Genomic DNA, 11,285 nt, shown 5'->3' on the forward strand with positions numbered 1-11,285 from the left:
GGCTTGAAATAGCTGGATACACTCAAGAAACTGCAAGCAGTTTGTATTGCTTAAGAACAGAGTAGGTGGTGAGAGAATAGAAAAATAAGGCAGAAGGAGGAGGCAGGGGACTAGATCACACAGAATCTTACTTGTCTGTCCAAGGAATTTGAGGTGTTTTTCCCTTTTCTAAAGAAGTGAATGTAATGATTAAAATAAATAAATATTCCCAAGAATCTGGTAGCTTAGTCTGAAGGAACTTGTTCCAAGTAGGAAATTTTTTGAAGTTTATTTTCTCTTTATAATGCATGCCTGCTAAATTTGCATCCTTTAAAAATACTAATCTGCAAATAAAATGGACATTCTGGGATTACTTTTAGCTTGTGACTTTCAATATGCCTAGCACACCACTCCTACCAACTTGCCTCTTCCCTAGTTTGAGAAGCAACTATCAAAGGGATTTTCATCAGGAGAGTAATGTGATCAGATTTGCAGTTTACAGAGATCTGGTAGCCACTTGGAAGATGGTTTGGAGTGAGCAAGACTGGAGGTAGGGAGTCTGAACAATAGTTATATTGAGAGGGGCTCAGGACCTAGACTGTAGGGAAGGAGAAATGGATATTGGGGAGAGAACATTGGTAAGATTTGGTATCTGAATGAGTATTGGGGAATTGGGCACAGGGAGGGGGGATAGCTTAGAATGGCTTCCATATTCATGGATTGGGACATGCCTAAGAAAACTAAAGGAGTAACAAGTTTAGAGAGAACGGTGATTGGATTTAGATGATCAGAACCTGAAGTAACTGTGGATAATACGAGTAGGGATGCCCAATAGATAATTGGTTCCACATATTGGGAGCCCAGGGAAGAGGTCTGGGTTAAAAATAAAACTTGTTGAAGTTATGCATATAAAGGTGGTGATCACAAAAGCTGCAGAGAAGGAATGGTCAGTGACACAGGAGAAGGATAACATGTGTCACATAATCCAAGAGGGAAGAATGAGACAGGTGTGGTGCAGTGAATTACTTGGTATGGCTTTTGTAACCAGTCTTTGTGACTCCCACCAGATTAATGGGTGGGACCATGCAAATAAGGTATATGGAACTCTAATGTGGGGATTGGTTAGGTTTGTCATTACATGAGGCTTAAAATAGGCATTCCTAGAGGAAGAAAGGGGGAATCTCACTGCCACCAAGAGAGAAGAGCTAGATGTGGAATGTCTCCTTGGACCCAAGATCCCTGCACTGAACCTCCTTGGCAGACGACCAACTGAGATAACCAGCTGAAATGACTGGCTTAAGAACCAAGAGGCATGAGACAGAGCAGCAGGCTTGCCAGGCCACAGGGTAAGAAAGCTGAATGCCTTTGGGCAGAGGGCTTGCTGGCAGAGTGGGGTGCACCTAGGTACAACTCTTGGCAGAACTAAAAGAGCTTTGTAACACTAGCCCAAGCAGGACAGAGGCCAGACTAAGAAGCCAAGGGCCAGAAAGGCATTGCTGAGGGCATGGTAGAGGGAGACTGTCTTGATCTAAGAATTGTAGCCAGAGCATGTTCCTGAACCCAAATTGTAATGTTACTTCCCTAATAAACTCCGTGATTGCAAGTATTGTCTGTGAGGTCTGTATAGCCATTGTAACAAATTATCAAACCCAGCAGAAGTGTGAGTGCTGTGAGAGGGACAGTTGGTGTCAGAGTTGGTAAAAAAGCTGAAGGGTGGTGGCATGTCTGGCCTCATGTGAGTAAGCTTTGGGCTGTTGATGGTGACTTTGTTTCCCCTTACTGAGGCTGGAGAAGGTCAGAGGATGCTGCCCCCACATGGTTTTTCCAATAGAAAATTGTCTGCAGTGTTAAATGCTGTGTAGAGATCAAGCAATATGAGGAGTGAAAAGAACTCTCAGGATGTAGCCATTAAGTCATCAGTAATTTTTGAGTGGAGGTGGAAGTCTGACTCTACTACTTGCTGTCAGTTTGTCATGCTATGGTGGCTTGTGTGTTGCTGTGAGGCCGGAGGCTATGCCACCAGTATTTCAAGTACCAGCAGAATCACCTGTGGTAGACAGGTTTCAGCAGAGCTTCCAGACTAAGACAGATTTGTAAGAAGGAAGGGGCCATTCACTTCTCAAAGAATTGGCCAGTGAAAGTTTTATGAATAGCAGTGAAACAATGTGTGATATATTACTGGACAACTTGATGAACAGCCCTGAAACATAATCTGATATAGTGCCAGGAGATGAGCCCCTCAGGTCAAAGGCACTTAAGAGTACGACAGAAGAAGAGCTGCCTCCTCAAAGTAGAAATGACCTTAATGATATGGATGGAGTAAAGCTTTTGGGACCTTCATTTGTTGATGGGGCATGACTCACACAGGGAAGAAACAGCTGCAAACTGTTAATAATCAGAACATGGAATGTACAAAGTATGAATCTAGGAAAACTGGACGTTCTCAAATATGAAATGGAACGCATAAAGACCAATATCCTAGGCATCAGTGAGCTGAAAAGGACTGGTATTGGCCATTTTAAATCACATCATATGATCTACTATGCTGGGAATGACAAAGAGGAATGGCATTGCATTCATCTTCACAAAGAATGTTTCAAGATCTATCCTGCAGTACAATGCTGTCAGTAATAGGAAAATATCCATACGTTTACAAGGAAGATCAGTTAATACAACTATTATTCAAATTTACGTACCAACTGCTAAAGCCAAAGAGAAGGAAATTGAAGATTTTTACCAACTTCTGCAGATTGACCAAATATGCAATCAAGATGTATTGATGGTCACTGGCGATTGAAATGTGAAAGTTGGAAACAAAGAATCATCATTAGTTGGAAAAGATGGTCTTGGCGACAGAAATGATGCCGGAAATCACATGATAGAATTCTTTTTTAAATTTTTTATTATGACTTGGATGAAAGTTTACAAATTTATTTTCCATATAGCAGTTCATACACATATTATTTCATGACATTGACTTCTCTTCCCATTTCCTCCCTGTAGCTACCTCTTCTCTGTGTCCTTCTTTCCTATGCATTCCTGCCCTGAGCTGTCTCCTTGTGTAAATACTGCCCTTCTGTTCTCCCATGACTGATCCTTCTAAGGAGTCTATCTATCTGATGTAAATAAATGTTTACCCCATATGCCTCTATATTGTTTGGCTGGAAGCCATGTGCAGTGTAGTGAATTACCTGGTATGGCTTTTCTAGCCATAAGCCTTTGTAAACTCCGTGGTGGAATTTGCCATAAGCAACTGAGTGGCTCCTGATTGTTAAAGTTATTCACCTGGGATACTTCCGTTGGGAGGAGCATGAAGCAATCTTCTGGGAAGTTCGCTCTCTCCCAGGTGTATAGAATTCTGAGGTTGGGATTGGTTAGTTGGCCACTCTGCCATGCTCAAAAAGGAGCCCTCCTAGAGGCAGAAGGAGTCTGACTGCTGGCTGAGAAAGATGTGCTGAGAGAAATGCACTCCTGAGAGACATGAGAGATACATGCTATGAGAGAGAGATGCGAGAGACACACACTGCTATTCTCCCATGGAGATCTCTCCAGGGAGTGCATCTACCTAATGTAAATGTTCAGCTCATATGCCTGTCTTTTGAGAGAGTGGTGTGCCACTGAAACTGCTGGCTGCTGAGTGAGATGGCTGGCTGCAAGAGACGGAGTACATTTCTGAACTTGAATTGTAGTCTGGTGCTTCCCTAATAAACTCCATAATCTGTGAGTTCTATGTGGCCACTGCAGTGAATTATCAAACTCAGCAGAGAGGTGGTGGGTGCTGTGGGAGGAACGATTGGTAAAAGGGCTGGAGGAAGGCAGCATGTCTGGCCTTGCAGGAATAGGCCTTGGGCTACTGATGGCTATTCTGTCTTCCTCTTGTGTGGTTAGAGGAAGTCAGAAGATGTGGCCTCACTGTCCATTTGACACCATGGGAGTGACCTCAATTCCACACCTGAAGGGTAACTAGGGGGCATAGTCTCAGAGGTTTCACCAGGCTCTATCACACCAGCAAATCTCATCTCTTTTATGAATTTTAGTTTTGTTCCACTTGTTCTCTTACTCTATCCAGGATCTCCTCCACTGATCTTTTCCCAAGTGGTTGACAGTGGTAGCTGGGCACCATCTAGTTCTTCTGGTCTCACAGTCATATAGGCTGATGATTGCATGGTGTACCAGTCCCTTGGACTAATTGTTTCCATGAATCTTTGGTTTTCTTCATTCATCTTTGCTCTGGATGAGGAGAGACCCATTGTTTCATCTAGCTGGCCACTTGCAAGCTTTTAAGATCCCAGTCGCTATTCGCCAAAGTAGGATGTGGAACAATGTTTTGTGTAGTATGTTATGCCAATTGAGCTTGATGTCCCTTGCAACTATGGCCCTGAGCCTACAGGTCCAACTACTTGCTTCCTCTGGGTAGCTGGCTGTGGCCAAGTAATGACTACAATCTTGTTACATGGACATTCTTACAGCACATACAAATGCATATGTAGGAATACTGTCTGTCAACCTTATACATAGTCATAGTAGTATCTAAGGCATTTGACTGCTAACCAGAAGGCTGGTGGTTCAAATCCACCAGCCATTACTGGTGGGTTGGGCAATCTACTTCCGTAGTGATACCGCCTTGGAAACCCAAGGAGGGGTCGATGTGAGTTGGACCCAACTCGACAGCAATGAGTTTTTTTTTTTTTTTGGTTTAGACATATCTGATTATTCAGACTGTTTTCCTATTTACCCACAGATTAATGTTTGTTATCACTGACAATGCAGTATTGTATATGTAAAAGGGTTTATCTTTGTTGTCTATACCTCTTGTGTACCTCTCTATATTTCCTTTACTTAGTGTTACCGTGTTGGTCACGCACTTGGTATATTGCCTTTCCTTTCACCCAAATCAATATTTGTCTCCACCTATCTAGCAGTTTCCTCCCCTCCCCTTCCATCCCTGGTAACCAACAAAGAAAGTTTCCTTCCATATAAACCTTTACATGATAAAATTTTGCAAAACCAACAGCTTATTCACTATAAATACTGTTTTTTTCAACAACATAAAACAGCAGCTATACACGTGTACCTCGCCAGACAGAATACACAGGAATCAGATCGACTACATCTGTGGAAAAAGGTGATGGAGAAGCTCAATATCTTCAGCCAAAACAAGGTCAGGAGTTGATTGTGGAATAGACCATCAATTGCTCACATGCAAGTTCAAGTTGAAGTTGAAGAAAATTAAAATAAGTCCACAAGAGCCAAAATATGACCTTGATTATATCCCACCTGAATGTAGAGACCATCTGATGATAAGATTTGATGCACTGAACATCAATGACCAAAAATCAGATGAGTTGTGGGATGATATCAAGAACACCATACAAAAAGAAAGCAATGGGTCATTAAAAAGACAGGAAAGGCTCAATTGGCATAACATACTAAACAAAAATCTTGTTTCACATCCTACTTTGGTGAGTAGTGACTGGGATCTTAAAAGCTTGCAACCAGAAATCTTGATGCAACAATGGTCTCTCCTCATCCAGAGCAAAGAAGAATGAAGAAAGCCAAAGACACATGGAAACAATTAGTCCAAGGGACTGGTACACCATGTGATCCTCAGTCTATATGACTATGAGACCAGAAGAACTAGATGGTGCCCGGCTACCACTATCAACCACTTGGAGGGGAATCTATTTAGGAGAAATTGGATAGAGTGGGAGAACAATGTGGAAGAAAACTCAAAATCATTAAAAAAAAAAAAAAAAAGGGACCAGGTTTGCTGGTCTGATAGAGCCTGGTGAAACTTCTGAGACTATGGTCCCTAGCTGCCCTTCAGGTCTGGAATTGAACCCACTCCTATGGCTTCCAGTCAAAGAAAAGACAGGCATATGAGCTGAACATTTACATTAGGTAGATACACTCCCTGGAGAAATCTCCATGGGAGAATAGAAGGGGTTGTGTATGCACAGGGAGATAGCTCGGGGGGGGGGGGGCAGGAGTGAATGGGAGGGAAGACACAGGGAAGAGGTGGCTCTGAAGAGGAAGTGGGAAGAGAGCTATTGCACTGTGGGAAATTACAGTCAATGTCATGAGACAAAGTGTATGTGAACTGCTATATGGAAATTCAATTTGCTCTGTAAACTTTCACCCAAATCACAATAAAAATAATAATAATAAAAAAAGACAGGAAAGGAAGAAAAGACAAAACAGATGTCAGAAGAGACTCTGAAACTTGCCCTTGAATGGAGAGTAGGTAAAGCAAATGAAAAAATGGCAAGATAAAAGAGCTGAACAGAAGATTTGAAACAGCAGCTCAAGAAGACAGTCAATTATTAGAATGAAATGTACAGAGACCTGGAGTTAGAAAACCAAAAGGGAAGCATTTCTCAAGCTGAAAGAACTGAAGAAAAAAAAAAAAATCAAACCTCAAGTTGGAATACTGAAAGACTCTATGGGCAAAATACAGAATGATGCAGGAAACATCAAAAGAAGATGGAAGGAATACACAGAGTCACTGTACCAAAAAGAATTGGTTGATGTTCATCCATTTCAGGAGATGGCATATGATCAAGAACCAATGGTACTGAAGGAAGAAGTTGAAGTTGCACTGAAGAAATTGGCAGAGAACAAGGCTCCAGGAATTGATGGAATACTCATTGAGATATTTCAACAACTGGATGCCACACTGGAGGTAGTCGCTCATCTATGCCAAGAAATTTGGAAGACAGCTACTTGGCCAACTGACTGGAAGAGATCCCTATAAGTACCCATTCCAGAGAAAGGTGATCCAATAGAATGTGGCAATTATCAAACAATATCTTTGATTTCACACACAAGTAAAACCTTACTGAAGATAATTCAAAAACGGTTGCAACAGTATATTGACCCAGAACTTCCAGAAATGCAAGCTGGTTTCAGAAGAGGACATGGAATGAGGGCTATCATTGCTGATGTCAGATGGGCCTTGGCTGAAAGCAAAGAATACCAGAGAGATGTCTACTTGTGTCTTATTGACTATGTAAAAGCCTTTGACTGTGTGGATCATAACAAATTATAGATAATACTGAGAAAAATGGGAATTCCGGAACACTTAACTGTGCTCATGAGGAACCTGTACATAGACCAGGAGGCTGTCATTTGAATAGAACAAGGGGATACTGCATGGTTTAAAATCACGAAGGGTGTGCGTCAGGGTTGTATACTTTTACCATATTTATTCAATTTGTATGCTGAGCAAATAATTCGAGAAGCTGGATTATATGAAGAAGAACGTGGCATCAAGACTAGAGGAAGACTCATTACCAACTTGGGAATGCAGATGATAAAACTTTGCTTGCTTTAAGTGAAGATGACTTGAAGCACTTACTGATGAAGATTAAAGAGTATAATCTGCAGTATGGATTACACCTCAACATAAACAAAATGAAAATCCTCACAACTGGATCAATAAGCAGCATCACAATAAATGGATAAAAGATTTCAGTTGTCAAAGATTTCACATTACTTGGATCCACAATCAACATCAATGGAAGCAGCAATCAAGAAACCAGACAATGTATTGCACTGGGCAAATCTGCTGCAAAAGACCTCTTTAAAATGCTTCAACACGAAGGTGCACTTAACTCAAGCCATGGTACTTTCAATAGCCTCACACGCATGTGAAAGCTAAACAATGAGTAAGTAAGACCAAAGAGTTGATGCTTTTGAATTGTAGTGTTGGTGAAGAATACTGAAAGTACCATGGGCTGCCAGAAGAACAAACAAATCTGTCCTGGAAGAAGTGTAACTGGAATGCTCTTTGGAAACAAGAATGGCCAGACTTCTCACCTACTTTGGTCATGTTGTCAGAAGGGACCATTCCCTGGAGAAGGATATCATGCTTGGTAAAGTGGAGGGTCAGTGAAAAAGGGCAAGACCCTCAATGAGATGGACCGAACAGTGGCTGCAATGATGGGCTCAAGTATAGCAAGGATTGTGAGGATGGCACATGACCAGGCAGTGTTTCTTTCTGTTGTACATAGGGTCAATATGAATCAGAGCCAATTAGATGGCATCTAACAACAACAGAAGTCTGACTGCAGGGACTGAAGAATGAATGGGAGGTATAAGAGAGGAGACAGTTGCACCCCTTTATTTCAAGATCATGGCTGTCCAAACCAAACCAAACTCACTGCCATTGAGTCTGATTCAACTCAGCAACCCCTCCTTGTGGTATCACTACAGAAGTATTGTGCCCAACCTTCCTTCCGAGGTGTGGCTGGTGGGTTTGAACCACCAGCCTTCTGGTGAACAGTCAAATGCCTTAGACAGTATGCCACCAGTGCTCCTAAGGGGAACAAGGGGGTTGCATGGGCTGGGAAGTGAGACTTTGATTTTGTTATAAGATATGATGGCAAATGGGGATCTGGGATCAAAAGGATTTTTAACATGGGAGAGATACTAAAAGGACACTAACCAGGGCCATGAAGATGGGTGAAGGCCAGAGAAACTACTTAGTGAAAAGAATGAGGATCAGAGAATAACAAGTAGTTGACAGGGATGTGGAGAAATCAGAACCCTTCTCCATTGCTGCTGGGAATTTAAAATGGTACAGCCATGATGGATAACAGTTTTGTGGTTCCTCAAAAAGTTAAACACAAAATTACCAAATGACCCAGCAATTCCATTCCTGGGTATATACCCCAGAGAACTGAAAGCAGGGACTCAGATGTTGATTATGGCATTATTCACAATAGCCAAAAGGTGGAAATAACCCAAATGCCCATCAGCAGATGAATGGAATAACAGATAAACAAAATGTGATAAATATATACACAACGGAATATTATTCAGCTATATATATAAAAAAAGAAAGACTACAAAAAAAAAAAAGAAAAGAAAAGAAAGAAAGAAAAAGAATGGCCAGACTTTGTCTGACCTACTTTGGTCATGTTATTAGAAGGGACCATTCCCTGGAGAAGGATATCATGCTTGGTAAGGTGGAGGGTCAACAAAAAAGAGGAAGGCCCTCAACGAGATAGACTGACACAGTGGCTACAACAATGGGCTGAGGTATAGTAAGGACTCAGTTGTTTCACTCTATTGTACATAGGGTCACTATGAGTTGGAGCCAACTCAACGGCACCTAACAACAACAAATACAAAAGAATGAAGTTCTTGCTATGAATGATATGCTATCATATAGATGAACCTTGGAAACATTATGCATTATGCTAAACAAAGTAAGCCAGATATACAAGAACAAATATTTTATGATCCCACTTCTATGAAATATCTAGAATAAGCAAATGCATGAGAGAAAGGAGACTATTGGTTACCATGGGCTGAGGGGAGTGGGAAATGGAGAGTTAAGGCTTAATGGGTACACAAGACCATGTATAGGGTTGGCAGACAATGGTCCTATAAGTGTATTTGTATGATCTGAATTCCCAGGTGTATAGTAGAGTTGACAAGGGACGAGGTTGTATTCACTTCTTGGTCACAGCCAGCTACCCAGAGGGACCAAATAGTTGAACCTGTGGACTCGGGACCATAGTTACAGGGGATATCAAGCTCAATTGGCATAACATACTACACAAAACATTGTTCCACCTCCTACTTTGGTGAGTAGCAACTGGAATCTTAAAAGCTTGCAAGTGGCCATCTAGATGCAATGATGGGTCTCTCCTCATCCAGAGCAAAGGAGGAGGAGGACAACCAAATATTCATGGAAAGAATTAGTCCTAGCAACTGGTATACCATGTGATCCGCAGCCTATATGACTAGGAGACCAGAAGAACTAGATGGTGCCTGGCTACCAATGTCAACCACGCAGAGGGGGGTCTGTGAAGGAGACCCTGGATATAGAGAGGGAACAATGTGGAACCAAACTCAAAAGCATTTGGGAAAAAAAAAGGGGGGGACCAGGTTTGCTGGTCTGATAGAGCCTGGTGGAACCACTGAGACTATGGCCCCTAGCTGCCCTTCAGGTCTAGAATTGAACCCATACCTGTGGCTTCCAGCCAAGCAAAAGACAGGCATAGGAGTTGAACATTTATCTGAGGTAAATACACTCCTTGGAGAGAAGAATCATGGGAGAAAGAAGGGCTGTTTATGCATGGGGAGACAGCTCAGGGGGCAGGGGTGCATGGAGGGATGGTCACAGGGAAGAGGTGACTGTCAGGAGGAAGTGAGAGGGGAGCTGTTGCATTGTGGTGAATTGTGGTCAATGTCATGAGACAAAGTGTATGTGAACTGCTGTATGGAAAGTGAATTTACTCTGTAAATTTTCACCCAAATCATAATTTAAAAAAAAAAAAAAAAAGGCTTAATGGGTACAGAGTTTCTGTATGTGGTGAAGAAACAGTTTTAGAAACTAACCAGTAATGGATGCACAATAAAGAGTTGTGCACATTAAAATGGTAATTTTATGCTACGCACACACACACACACACACACACATTTACCATAATTTGGAAAAAAAAAAAAAGAATATGGCAATGGTGGTGGTAAGAGAAGTTGAAAAATCAAAATGTCCCACAAACTAGGGAAATAAAGGTGAGAGCAAGGGAAGGCAGTAGAACAGCAAAGAGAAAAGTAGGAGGGCGAGGAGCCTACGGCCCTTTAGAAGTGACTCAGTAGGGAAGGTGATTGTCACATGGAAAAAGTATAATTCACTGTCTACTTGAAAACTTCGTCTGGCACACAGATCTTGCCCGGTGGTGGTGGGGGGATGCCTAAGAGTGAGAAGGTAACTTCTGACATTTAACACAGATGTTTCGATATCCACAAGTTTTTCCTAGAAAATTATGTGAAAATTAGAACACAATTTTATGTGGTGCAGTGAATTATGCCTTGTGGCCCACCAAGGGAATTTGATAGCTTGCTAATAATGTAAATAAGGTACATGGTGCCCTTGTGGGGGTGGGACCATGTAAATAAAGCATAGCAAATCCTAAGTATAGATTGGTCAGTTTTTGCCATTCCACTAGGCTTAAAATAAGCCATACTGGAGGTAGAAAGGAGGATCTTTCAAGAAAGGAAAGCCTGGAATGGAGTGTGTCCTTTAGACTGGAGATCCCTGCACTAAGACAGCAGAGAGACAGTGGCAGCAGAACAAAGAGATTGGCATGAGATGAAGCAGCAAGCTTCCCAGCCCTTAGAGCAAGAAAGCTCTCTTTGGGCAGGTTTGCTGCCAGAGTGGGGTGCCTCTTTGAGCACGTATTGGCAAAGCTAAAAGAGCTTTGGGAGCTCTGGTAGCATAGTGCCTAAGGCACTTGACTGCTAACCAGAAGGCTGGCAGTTCAAACCCACCAGCCACTCCTCGGAAGGAAGAT

The sequence above is a fragment of the Orycteropus afer genome, unplaced genomic scaffold (genome assembly GCF_000298275.1).
Source record: "Orycteropus afer afer isolate SDZICR_OR568_19922 unplaced genomic scaffold, OryAfe1.0 scaffold00370, whole genome shotgun sequence".
Taxonomy (NCBI): domain Eukaryota; kingdom Metazoa; phylum Chordata; class Mammalia; order Tubulidentata; family Orycteropodidae; genus Orycteropus; species Orycteropus afer.